At 40.5% G+C, this 13,981-nt stretch overlaps 1 protein-coding gene and 1 pseudogene across 1 annotated transcript in view; both read left to right on the top strand.

Moving 5' to 3' along the window:
- Positions 1-13,981, top strand: part of RASGEF1B (RasGEF domain family member 1B) — a 524,372-nt gene that overhangs the window by 337,241 nt on the left and 173,150 nt on the right. The gene's annotated exons all lie outside the window — the stretch shown is intronic.
- On the top strand, positions 5,012-5,174 carry LOC119057065 (uncharacterized; annotated as a pseudogene).

Below are 13,981 nucleotides of genomic sequence, written 5' to 3'. Positions count from 1 at the left end.
CAATTTTTGCTTAATTCTCTGTGGGTGCTTGCAAGAGATATAGAATTGGTCTATTCTACAGAAATGGGAATTTATTGTTCTTACTGAGATTATTTCTTCATTATGGGTGAATATAGGATAGAAAGGCACAAGTGACATGAATATCATTTATTTACTTTGGATGTTTCCATTAAAGTATTATGTATTTATCAACTTAATTTGTAACAGGAATGTGCTCTGAAGCACCTACCTTCAATAGAGCCTATTACTTTGAAGTCCTGGATCCCCCTCTAAACCTCGTCCAGGCAGTTTCCGGACTTCCTTGACTACGAAATGCTTTCAAATAAAAAAAATACTCATGGTCAAAGAGCTGGTTCTTAATGGCAGGCAATCTAGCCTAGAGGGTGTTTAGAAGTGTTGTTTTCACAGAGATTGAAGGGGTTACTGGAAGATGGTAGATGGGGCAAGAGATGCCAAGTGTCCTGCAGTGTGAGAGACAGTCCTGCACAACAAAGATTTTTTCCACCCAGAATGGTGCTAGAGCATTGAGAAACTGATCCATTCACTGGAGCCTAAATCTCAGTCCCACATTTTTGAGTGGACTGTGTACTTGTCTACACAACCTGGGCTGATAATCATAAGGGGGGGGCGTCTGATGCAGTGATAAGAAAAAATGTCTGAGGTGTTCTAAATTGATTCACAGTGGCTGCAAAGTGAGAGAAAGAGACAGAATTTCTAGTCTGTTAATGGCTGCTAACCAGTTAACGTAAGATGTCTCACATCCCTGTTTCGCCTATTGGAATTTCGGGTCAGTTCCAGGGGGGCTATTTTCCGAAGATTATTCTAGCCAGGTACCACCTAACTCCAGGAGCCTCCACTTGTTTGCACGTGTGCCTCCCACACTGCTGCCCCAGCCAGTCCCCAGGACAGGCCATTTCTCCCTGCGGGCCGCATGCCTATTCCAGGGCTGGCCCAGCCTGCTTCATTTTCTCCCACCCCTTTGCCTACAGCTAATGTAAATTCTTTCAGACAGCCGACTTCTTTCTTTCTTCCTTCTTCCCCCTACTTGATATATAAAAATGCTTGCAAAACTCTGGGATGGTGGGCTTGTTTTTTCCACCTAGTCATACTGCTGGTGGTTTAGACCCCATGCCCCCAAACTGGACTTTTAGCTAGCATTTTTTGACTCAGTAAAACCTTACTTACTAAAAGACTTTCAGCCATGGAAGTTGGCAAGTTTTTAGTTTAACAGGGGTGATAGCATTGCCTGGGCCTATGGTGCTCATTTCCCTTCCTGCTTGTTTTCCCTGCTATCTAGGCTCAGCCAAGTCATCACCCCGGCTCCCCGCCAGACTTAGTCCTGCCCACAGAAGTTAATGCTCATCTTGTTAATAATAACAATGAACATTTACTGAGTGCTTACTTGGTATAAGAGAACATGCTGGATGATTTTTTAATATATCATTTCATTTTGTCACCATAATAATCCCAAGGGGTTGTTATATTATCCTAATATAATATTCCTCACAAATATGAAACCAATGTTTTGAGGAATTTGGTAACTTGCTTAAAGTCATACAGAGAGGTCAGAGAAGGTTGTAGAGCTGGAATTTGGTCCCAGGTCTGTCCTCTTATAAAGCCAAATCCTTGGGCCAGCTGCATTGCACTGCTTCCCTGGCCTGTCTCTCAGCTCACGGGCTCTGCCTCGGCTCCCGTGCCAGCTCTCCCACTGGACACACTGTTCCCTCTGCTAGGAACCTTCTTCCTTCCTCATCTTCAGCCTCATCCCAGTCTCCTTTGCTTGGCTCATTCTTACTTACTCTTTAATTTCCCTTCTTTAGGGAAGCTTTGGGTGACTTTCTCTACTTTGGGCTAGGGACCTCATCTCCAGGCATCCTCTATTTCCCTAGTCATAGGCAATGATGACAATATTATCGGTACAGTTCACATGTCTATACCCTCTTGATAGACACTAAGGGATTGCAATTTGTTTGGCCCTCTGTCCCCAATGCCTAGCCCTGGCATGGTTTAGATGCTACACAGATATTTGTGGAATGTGGAGAAGGTGGCCTCAGCTCCCCCCTCTGGCTCTTGCCATTCTAAGAGTGGTTCGGGTGGGTACTACCCACTAGCCCCAGCTCTCTGCTCACAGACAGCCTTCTTGATTGGGACTGCAGGCCATCTCTAAGGGGCAACATGAGCCTATCTATCTCTAAGGGGCTGCTTGAGCAGGGAGACCAGCACTTGGTGAAGTATGGAGGAAGGGGTATTTTATGAGAGAGATTTGTGGTCCCACAAAAGATCCTATGGAACAAGTGAGACAAATTGCCATAATATGGACTTTCTGGGACATGTAAGAAATCAGAAATAGCTTCTGATTCACAAATTTTCTCTAATTTTTCCACAATTAAACCTGGTTCTAGTGGACTTCCCACCCCACAAGCCCTCCTAGGGTGATAGGATAAAAAGCTGTGGGTTTAATGAGAAAAACAATGGAGCATTTCTTGTGCAATGCTTTTGGCATGTAGCATCAAAGAAAACCAGTTTGTTACTTAGAAGTCAACAAGTCAGGCACATTTTCATAGGATTATATGAATCCTTAATGCAATTATTACATTGTGATGGTGCCTACCATGTACCAGGGACATTAAACATGTGTGTGGGGGTTGGTTTGTCTGTTGATTTATTTTTCTCGTTCATGTTTACCATCATTCTAAGACTTGAGAACTGTTTTTCTTATTTACACATAGCAAACAAAGCAATGTAACTTGCCCAAGGTCATGCACCTTGTACGTGACTGAGATGGAATTTGAACTAAGGTCTGTCTGAATCCAGAGTCTGGTGACTTACTGTTTACCTCATGCAAAGGCACCGCCACGCTTCCTCCCACATTCCTTTCACTTCCTCATTCTCCCAGCGACAATGTCCTCTGTCACCTGGGATGAGTCAAGTGTCATGACAGGGGTGGGAGTGTGAAGAGGAGGGTCCTTGGCCTTTCTTTGCCAAAAAAATGAGATCAAAATCTCTGTCAAATTGTGGTGTAAATGATCTGTGATATAAATGGGAAGCCTTTTCCTTCATCAAGCAGAAATGATTGAAAATGCTCTGGGTCAAAGAATTTACCTAGGTTTGTTTATTCTTATCCAAATTTTGTTTTTTAAGCCCAGAAAAATATTCAGTCTGACTCAATCAGGAAACCTGTAGTCATAAATAGATCCTTCTGAACATAATCAAAATGATAATTTCCTCCTCTGGGCTAGACCAGCCCTGGCGGCCCGACTGCAATTATCGTCTCTCCGCCAGTCTCCTGTGCCGTTTCATTTTGTCGATCCATCCTCATTTCCAGGCAGTGCAGAGGGTTGGCTGTTTTTTTCCCTGCAGCTCAACTCCCCCTGGTCTCCAGAGGCAAGCGTGACTGCTGTAAGTCAAGTCAAATTTGCTATTCCCTGGGTGGGCTTTATCTCTGTTGTGTAAACACCATCCTCCTCAAAACCCATCTGAGGACAGCATTTGATGCTTCTGCCTCACCCGGCTCTGGGAGGTCAGAGTTGAGAAGCTCTCTGTCCTCTGCACATACTCTTGTCAGACCAACGCAGATCTGGCCTGGTCATATCATGAAATGGCTGTTCTTTTCTGAACTGTTCCCCATACATGCTGCTCCATTTAACAGGGTGGGTCATTATTAATAAAGGAAATGAGTGGGTGGAGGTGGGGGGTTTAAGTGTTCCCCAGAGGTCAAACATTCTAAGTGTGTACATGTGTGCCCGTGTATGACAGGCTCACTTCCTGTCCTGGATCCCTTCCGGGAACACAGGGCAGTGTCACGAGGTGCATGACATAGATAATTAGATGGTGTGCTGCAGAGACATGTTTAGAGCTTGTCATCAAGAGGACTTGTGATGATAGGCAGGTGAGGACTCTATTTCCATTGTCCGGGGGGAGAAGCCCACGAGACTGAGATTTCAGCGCCGTAGCTCCTGTCTGTCAGCAGCGATGTAATCAGCTTTTGATAATTTAGAGGCTGCTTTCCTGCTCACTGAATGATTTAGGGCCTTTTATTTTGTGATTGCCAGCACTTCTTTCACTAAACAGTACAGGGGGAGGGGAAACGTGTTGAAACTCAAGCCCGTCCTCTTTCTAACCAGCAGCGTGGCTGACAGAGGTCCTTGAGGCGGGGAGAAGGACGCCAACAGCTGGGATGCCTTGGGGTGGTTTTCTGTTTATGTTTTATTTTTTTCTATTTTTCAATTACAGTTGATATTGTATTCATTTGGGGTATACAATATAGTGATTACACATTTATATAACCTATTGATACAATGTGATTACCCCGATGGGTCTAGTACCCATCTGACATCATCTGTAGTTATTGCAGTGTTATTGACTATATTCCTTATGGCTTTGGGATGGTTTTCAGATTAAGGTGTATTTAATATATCTGTCATCACTCTATGCCTTCGAGTTGACACAAATGAAATTTTTAAAAAAACCAGAAAGTTGAAATTCCTATATCTGTGCCCCAACTTTAGGATGTAAGGTCGCTCTTATTAAAAAGATCTCACCCCACACTTGACCCATAGTCCACACCCTGCTTCTTAAACTGTCTCTTCCTCTTCTTTCCCTTAGTCTGCACTTTTTTTTTTGCTCCCCTCCTTCTTGATGCATCCTCAGCTTCCTTTGCTAATTCCTAATGTTTCCACTGAGCTCTGTGATGGGGGAACCACCTTAGGAATCTGTAATCATGCCCTTCTCTGCTGCATTTCTTTCCTCAGAATGATTCCATCCACTCCTACATTCTCACTCATACCTAGATCCTTTAGTGCCAGAGCCAGAGTCTCCCTGCCTGTTGTGTATCCGCATACAGACATCCAGCAGGCACTGTAGCCAGTAATCAAACTAACCTGCTATTCCCTTCCCCTCCTTGCACCACCCGAGCCCTCCATTCTCACAATTGCTCATCATTACTAAAAGTTTCCATTTATTGCTGGCAGAACAGAAATTGCTTCACATTCTTTGAAAAGAAATCTGGAAGATTGCTTCTCGGCCTTTTGGCTAAGATCAAGTGTAGAAATCTGGAAGAGTCAGTTACGATTTAAAATACACCTTTTAACCTAGTAATCTCACTTTGAGTTTTATCTTAAAGAAGTCAAAGCACCTCTCCATATAACAGTACGTGTGTAAGGATGTTTATTGTTTGCAGTGGTAGAAACTTGGGAACCATCTAAACACCCATCAGGAAGAGTAGATGTCAGTGATTTATAGCCAATTATAGAGCTACATGATGTGAAAAGATGTCTGCAATGTGTTCTAAAGTCAAAGACCAACTTGCAAAATAATGTATATGATATCTAATTATCATATCAACCCCCCAAAATAACAAAACCCCTATATGTGCATACATGTTTGTGTGCTTGAATGGACACAAGGGAAGAGGTGGAAGAGTATTCAGCAGATTCTGAATATTGTTTCCCTGGGTAGGCAGTGGTCAGGAGTGAATACATGATGCTTTTGTAATATCAGGAAAAATATTTAATTGCTCATCCTTCCGTATTTCTGGCTAGTCACACAAGTAAGAATCTTAGCATCATCTTAGGCACCTCGCCCCTCCCTTTCCTCTTGTTTCCAGTGATTCATTGCTTTTATGTTTGTGTCCTCCACCTGACTACAAAGTCATTGAGGGCAGAGACTTTCTGCGTAGTACGCTGCACGTATTTTTCAATATGTGGTTATTGACTTGAAATGAAGGTTTTAATGTCATTGCTCCATAATGTTATTACGTGTTTATCTCTAAGCTTTTATATCTAAACCAGAAGGATACCAGTGCTTTCACTAAAAGCCCTTGAATACACATTGCCTTAGCCCACCCTGTATTGGAAAACATGCCCTTGGAATACAGGGTATTACATTACAAATTTTTTCTCCAGGTTTACTGACACATATGTATTCTCTTACGTACATTTTTACACAGCTCCACATCCTGCTTTCAGAATCATTTCGAGTCCTTTGGACAGGAGGCAGGAAAACGGTGGGTAAACATCCCCCTGAAGGGCTGTGTGAATATATACACTGAAAAGAGCAAAGAACAGCATCTGTGTCAAACATAATGGGGAAAAGTCGATCAAACCTAAAGTTGTCTTCCAGTGTCAAATGTTTGGCAATACGAAACCACAATATTCAGACGTTTTACAACCAATTCTTGAAATAATCTAATCTCTATACTAAAGATGAGCTAAGAGATGTTTTGCCATATGCAAGCAAACATATAAGCACACTCATGACCTTCTTCATATGCCCACGTCCACACCTAAATACACAAAAACACTGCACTGAACTGTACCTGAACCCCAACTTGCTGAATCATGATTTCATTGGCTTTGTTCCCATGGCTTTCCAGGGCTGATGGTTCATGTCTGAGTTGCCCGAAAGGGGCACAGTGGATGTTCAGTCAGACTTGATGGATGGATTGCTTCATCCATCTTCCTACTAGTTCTGCCTGCACTGTCCCAATCTGCATTCCAGAACCTTGAACAAATTCTCATACAAAGATCTGCAGTTGGCCATCCTCACAGTCTGAGATTGCATAGCACATTGAATGACTAGGCATGATGTCATTTCCATGCAAATAAGTAACAACAGGAGATCTCTGAGAGCAGATTGGGTTATATCATCAACATGCTATTTACATCCCCAACACTTTTCAGGATGAGAGTTCAGCATAATAGCAGATATCACTCACAATGCTCCTTTGTTCCTGGAATTTGCTACATATCACTATTGCCATTTTACTAATAGTGGTACTGCTCATAACAAGTAGAATTTGGTATTCCATTAAGGATATAAACTCTGCAAACAGTGACACTCAAGTAGTTAAAAATAACTGACACAAAACAAATTGTAGTTCCTAAAGAATGTCACACTTTATTATGATATCTATAATTAAGATTAGATTCTAAGCTTAACATAGTCAACAGATAGAATCTTGTGCAGAAGTTATGCTTCTTGAACCCTGCTATCTGTGTGTTGTGCATTTTTTAAGGGTTGATGTCAAGCTAGTAACAGTTAGGGGGCTGTTTTTTTCTATTGGTACTGAATTCTGAGTATAGTCTCCCCGCTCCAATCAGTTGATTATTCTGATTGGAGTCAATCCTTTGAAAAGATATTCTTATACATCATAGCTCTTTATAGCTCCTCTATCTCCCTACTCCCCCAAACAAACAGGAAACACTACCCTGAGCAGCGCAATGCTCTCTGAATGAGCATAATCTCTTACCATCAGAAAGTTAGTGGGAGCTTTGCCCAGGGAGAGGAATTAGAAATCAGCCCATAAAAATAAATGAATCTGTTTCCATAGTGACGGGAGTCTTTCTCTGTATAGTTTTTACCCTGTGTTCCCCCACAGATCCCTTAGGCAGAATAACAATAAACTCGAAGAAAACATTTTATTATCTTAATGGATTCTTAATTTAAAGCCAAAAGCCTTTAAATTATCTTCCCTAGGATACTCTTGGCCACAAGTTTTGGAACTGAATACCTGAACAGTGTTGCAAGAGGAATATCACCTCCCCAAATCCATCCAAGCAGGAGGAGCTGAGTGGGGAAGACCTCGTGGGTTACACATGCTTTATGCATGCAGCTTTCCTGATGGGTAACGCACCTGTCATGTTTAATATTTCATTGGTGAAGGAAATGCGCATCTGTATGTGTTCATCTGCCGAGTGGAATTTTGCACTGATGAAGCCTGCCTGTGGTGAACACGACAGGGCTCCCTCATTACACCCCTAAATTGTATTCAGTAGCAACCAGGAGGAATTCATATCAGCAACAAAGCCTCAGCCTCTGTTCCTTCCCCACCACACCAGCCAGCTCCAGGGGGCCCTTTACTTTTTTCTGTGGCTGAGAGTGGGCCTGCCTTTACCATCATCACATTGAAGAGGCAGAGGAAGCCTGGAGAGTCAGAAGCATGGTTGCAGAGATAAAGGACCCAGAGAGCAAATTACTGGGCAAAAATGTCCTAGGGTGCAGGTGAGAAATGGGGAGTCACCCCAAGAAGATGGAGCTGGTGAAACTGTCCTGGTGTAAACATGGCAAACTCATAAGACATGTGACCCATGAATGGAATGAGGCAGATGACATGAATGGAAGTAATTTCAGCATTGTTGCAAAAACTAAACATGAGAGGGCTGAGTAAATACCTTTGATTTTCTGTGAAGTCATCTCAATAGAACAAATAACCTTGACTCCTTTTCTTAATCCCTTATGAAGGTGAATATGTATTCCAGTTTTCTTGGGAGGTTTAGGATTTGTGTCTATTGTCCTAGGATAACTATTAATGCTAATGCTTTTCATTCTCTGTCTGCATGACTTAATTGAAATTTAGGAGACAGAGAATTTAGTTGTCCTAGTTTATTTTTAAACAGCAAAATAACACTAAGCCAAAGGATTAGCTTAGCTCAGATGTTCACCATTAGCTTAATTTCCTGAAGCTTGAATGGGGGTAGGAGGAGGGATATAAAAGAGATTGTGTGGTATAAAATGTAGTTGCTTAGATATCAAAAGTTAAGAGTAGAAAAATTTCTCTCAAATTTTTCTGCAAACGGTGAGCAGATATCAATTGACATCTTCAAGTCTGAGAATGAGTAAAGTCCTTGAGGGGGAGGGAATTGAGAGTTAACTGGCCAGTTTAAATATTATCACTAAGTATGGAGAATCAAGTGTAGGCTTCTTAGGGAAAAGTCCAGCAAAGACCAGTTTGGAATAGGAGAAAGCAGTGAGCAGTCAGAGATGGAGTCTAAGGTACATTTCTAATGGAGGCTGATCTGTTTCTTTTCAGAGGTTAACACCTTCCATTCCTACCTTATTGGGTAATGGAGGAAACTGGGAAAGTCCTCAAGGCCATATGCATATAGAGAGATTCATTAGACCAATCCAAGACAAAAAATGAAGGGAGGCTGTGAGTTCGTATAATCATATGTGGTTAGTATGCTCCAATGCTCTTGGCCTCATTCACTGAAGACTTATGAGGTACAAGGCATTGTCATAAATGCTGGGAATAGAGCAACGCTTTCCCATCCTGGCACTCCCTTATCCCTCTTCCCTGATTGCAAGCATTTTTAACTTTCTGACATGCTGCCTATTTCACTTTTTATTTTTTTATTTCACCTCTGAAATCTAAGCTCCATGAAATCTAAGCTCTATGAGAACAGGAACATTCTCTGTTTTATTCAGTGTCATATTTGCAGCAAACAAAAAAGTACCTTGCTCAAAAATTAACTTGCTGAATAAATTAATGAATTCCATCATTTATCTGTGTTACTTGCACAAGAAAGAAGAGAGGTCATATTCATAAGTTAGAAACTACCTGAGTGTTCCCTGGAAACATTGATGAGGCATGTGTACATTTCTGCATTGAGGATTTCCTTGTCTTATTGGACATAAATATGCCTTCAACATGTTTATGAGTATGTTAGTCAGTATAGGCCACATTGTGCTGCTGTAACAAATTAGCTCCTGTCTCTTACTGGCTTAACACACTATATGCATTGTTGGATATCAGGAGGCTCTGCAGAAACCTGGGCTGACAAAGTCACCACCATCTTTTGACACCATTACCTCAACATGATACTTTAGAGTTTGCTGCTACAAGAGAAGGGAAACCAGAGATAATTCAAAACTCTGTTCATGTTTGCTCAGACCTTGCTCCTTTCTCCAATATGACCTCATCTTTTTCCATGGTGACCTCCAGGGAAGCTGGGAAGGCTTCCTGTGTATTCAGGAAGGAGAGAGAAATCAGTTGTAGTTTTAAGCAGCACATCTTTCTCACGGCCAGTGACCAATGCTGTGTGTGGAACCATCACTTATATTTATAGTGAAAAACTCTTGGAGGACACAGAATGGGCTTTTTGGATTAAATTGTTTGGTTTAACAAGCTTTGAAATACAGGGTTAGAACTAAATAGTGATAATTATATGAGCATTATTGCATATGTATGAACAACACTTGAAGCAATTTTTTTAGTAAATTAAAGGAAAAATCATACAAGGATATAATGAAGTGGTCACTGAGCCACTCAAGTGATTTAATCAAGACTCTCTGGGCTGTCATGAAAATCTGTATTTAACCAGCACTCTCTGAACTCATTTCATTTCCCCTCACTGAGAGAGAGTTTTTCTCTCACCTCCTATTAGTGTAAAAACGCTCCAGCTGAATTCATTTTTCTCAATAGAGATGTCTATTTGGACCCAACCTTCAAGGCCCCACTAAGTAGGAAAAGCAAGTGCTTACTATCTTCTAAAGACAGCAGATTTTAGGTTTTTGTCCTATTGTGAAAGAAGGAAATTCCATCATACCGGCTCGGTCACCGACCTCGAACACTCAGCTTGGCAGGAGGAGTTGTACATAGTGTCAACAAGCCCGGCTTTCATAAATTCACCCTGCTCCTCAGGGGAAATGTTTGCAGAAAGTGGTTGTATGAGCAGCCAAGAAAAAATGTCCTATTGCTCTTAAATTCTTTTCATTTAAATTTCTGCACAGACTAGTTGACAAATTGGCTCATTCAAGTAATAGAAGTAGAATATTCAGCATTATAAAAATAACATTCTTGCTCTGGGCGGTGTAGTTCAGTAGATTGAGCATGGACCTGTGAAGCAAAGGGTTGCCAGTTCGATTCCCAGTCAGGGCACATGCCTGGGTTGCAGGCCAGGTCCCCAATAGGGGACACATGAGAGGCAACCACATGCTGATGTTTCTGTCCCACTCTTTCTCCTTCCCCTCTCTCTAAAAAGAAATAAATAAAATATTTTTAAAAATAACATTTTTATTAATTAGAAAAAAATTAGAAAGTGCAGAAATATACACAGAATGCGACTCGGCAGCAAGGAATGCATTCGTTATCATTCATTCAGTGCAAAGCAGAGTGGTAGGTGCTAGGGGTAAAACAGTGGCCAAAACAGAATTTCTAATCCTGTGGAGGACTATTTAGAGATAATCAGTTTTAAACATTTCAATGTTAAACTAAAATCCTTCCAGTCATGTTTATTTGTTTATTGTATTTATTTTTTAGAGAAGTTTTAGGTTCATAACAGAATTGAGAATAACTTGCAGAGATTTCCCATGTATCCCAGGTCCCAACACATGCATAGCCTCCCCCATTTTCAACATCCACCCCCAGATTGGTGGCTCTACATCCATCCATCATATCCTAAAGTACATAGTTTATCTGAGGGCTCACTCTTGGTGTCTTACCTCCTATGGGTTTGGACAAGTATTCAGTATATAACATGATAACACCTGTCCATCATCATATGATATCATACAGAGTAGTTTCACTGCCCTAAAAATCTTCTTTCTCTGCCTGTGCATCCCCTCTCCCAATGCTTGGCAAGTACTAATCTCTTTCTGCCTCCATAGTTTTGCTTTTCTTGAATGTCATATAGTTGGAACCATACAATATCTACCCTTTTCAGATTCACTTCTTTCACTTACTAATATACATTTAAGGTTCCTCCATGTCTTTTCATTGCTTTTTCATCTATGTTTTGGTGCTGAATGATCTTCCATTAGCTGGATGTAGTACAAAGGTTACCCATTTTCCTAGTGAAGGACAACTTTGTTGTTTCTAAGTTTTGGAAATTATGAATAAACCTACTATAAACATTTGTGTGCATGTTTTTGTGTGAACATAAGTTTTCAACTCCCTTGGATAAAATACCAAGGAACACGGTTGCTGGATCATGTAGCAAGAGTATATTTTGTTTTGTAAGAAATTGCCAAACTGTCCTCCAAAGTGGCTGTATGATTTTCCATTAGCATTAGTAATGAATGAGAGTTTCTGTTGCTCAGCATCCACATCAGCATTTGGTATTGTTAGCGATACAGCTTTTGGCTATTGTTAGTAGTATCTCATTTTCTTAATTACATTTCCCTGATGACATATAATGGGAGCATCTTCCCACCAGTTTATTTGTCATTTGTGTATCTTATTTTGGTGAGGGGCCCCTTGAGGTCTTTAGCCCATTTTTTAAACTAGTTGTTTTCTTATTGTTGACTTTTAAGAGTTTTTGTGTATTTTGGATAACAATCCTTTATCAGATGTATCTTTTGCAAATATATTCTCCCAGTCATGGTTGGTCTTCTCATCCCCTTGACGTTGTCTTTCACAGCAGACACTTTGAATTTTAATGAAATCCAACTTATCAATTATTTCTTCCATAGATTGTGCCTTATTGTTTTATCTTAAAAATCATTGCCATATTCAAGGTCATCTACATTTTCTCCTATGTTATCTTTTAGGAATTTTGTAGTTTTTTATTTTACATTTAGGTCTGTGATGCATTTTGAGTTAATTATTGTGAGGCGTATAAGGTCTGTGTCTAGATTCATTATTTTGCATGATTATCCAGTTGTTCCAGCACCATTTATTGAAAATATTATCTTTGCTTCACTGTATTGCCTTTTGCTCGTTTGTCAAAGACCAGCTGAGTATATTTGTATTGGTCTGTTTCTGCACTCTCTATTCTGCTTCACTGATTTAGTTTTTATATTGTTTTGCCTATATCACACTGTCTTGATTACTTTAGCTCCCTTCTAGTCATTTTTATTTATACACACACATACACACATGCCTTGAGGAGACTGAAGCCAATGGGCATGGCCACAGTTTACCGGTGCTCCAAGTGTGGCCTAGTCTCAAGTCCAGGTCATTCTCAGGGTATATGGAAATTCTTAGACCCTCCAAATCAGGACACATGTATTGGACCTAACATTATAGATTATAAAAATCAAGTCAACATTTGCATCTGAGACATGATTTTCACTAAACTAACACAGTTCGGAGCTACATTTCAATACGTGAATGGTACTTTGAAAAAACAAACATGTGAATCATCTCAATCCATTACAAGGTTTAATATTAAGCTGAATACTTAATGTTAACAAGTTAACACTGACCTTAGCTAGGTTCCAAATTTCAGCCAAAATGAATAGATATCATAGAGACCAGAGTTCAAATTGAGCTAAAGAGCAGCAAGAGTCTCCTGGGTAAAATTGATAAAATGACTTTTCCATATTTTATGAATTCTGTCATAGTGCTTTCTGGGCCACTCTCATGTATGTGGTGGTCAGGTACTAAAATTTCTCAGACTTCATCATGCCAGGTCAAGTGTGTCCTGATAAAGACCTAATATAATAATAAATGAAGGTGGATCAACTTTCATTTTTCTTTTCTCTCTACTTACTATTTATATACATATACTAATATTAAGGGGTAAATCCTGAAGTTAAAAAAGAATGCTAAGAAGAATATTGTTGGCTATGTTGCCATGTTTTATTTGTGTTTTAACATCCTCTTAAGACTAAAGAAAATCCATTAAAATCATAAATTTTAACGGGAAGTGATGAATTAGAGGAGGGTGACTCAGAGGTACCAGACACCAGGTTAGCAAGCGAAGCACCTAGATACCAGGTTCCCAACCAGCAGTGGCACCTCATCCTCTGAATTTCTTAAATGGTTAAGAAAAAAAAAATCATAGCCTAAAGGGATCATTCTCCATCAAGAGCTTAAATCTAACTTCAATTTGTCTTTAACTATCAAGTATATTTTCATGGTTTTGAAGTCACCTTTTTATAATTATAAATTAAATACTAGAGATGCTCAGAAGGCATAAACTGTCTGTTCAGAATATTGAGGATTGGGAAGAGAGTGTTACTTGGATGCTGTGACTGGGGTTTACATTTTCCTGGTATGGCACAAGTGAACTTTGCCTCTGCTGTGCATCTGCCGTTCTCCAGAGGAGGCTGCCCTTCTTGCCCATGGGAAGGCGTTTCCCTGACTGTGAACATGACTGAGGATGAGGTACATGAAGGCATTCTGGCTCCCTGTTGTAATATATGGAGTCAGCCCCAGTGGGAGTAGCAGCTGGTAGGCATGTGTTTCCATCAGCCCAAGCTGCAAAAATAGAAAAGTACCCACACTATGGCAATCTTTGCATTTGGATATGGAGGGCAC

This window comes from Artibeus jamaicensis, unplaced genomic scaffold, assembly GCF_021234435.1.
Source record: "Artibeus jamaicensis isolate MK-2021 breed Jamaican fruit bat unplaced genomic scaffold, CSHL_Jam_final scaffold_1031, whole genome shotgun sequence".
In the NCBI taxonomy this organism is placed as follows: Eukaryota; Metazoa; Chordata; class Mammalia; order Chiroptera; family Phyllostomidae; genus Artibeus; species Artibeus jamaicensis.
The sequence above is the reverse complement of the archived record's forward strand: the minus strand, read 5'-3'. Positions and strand labels throughout refer to the sequence as shown.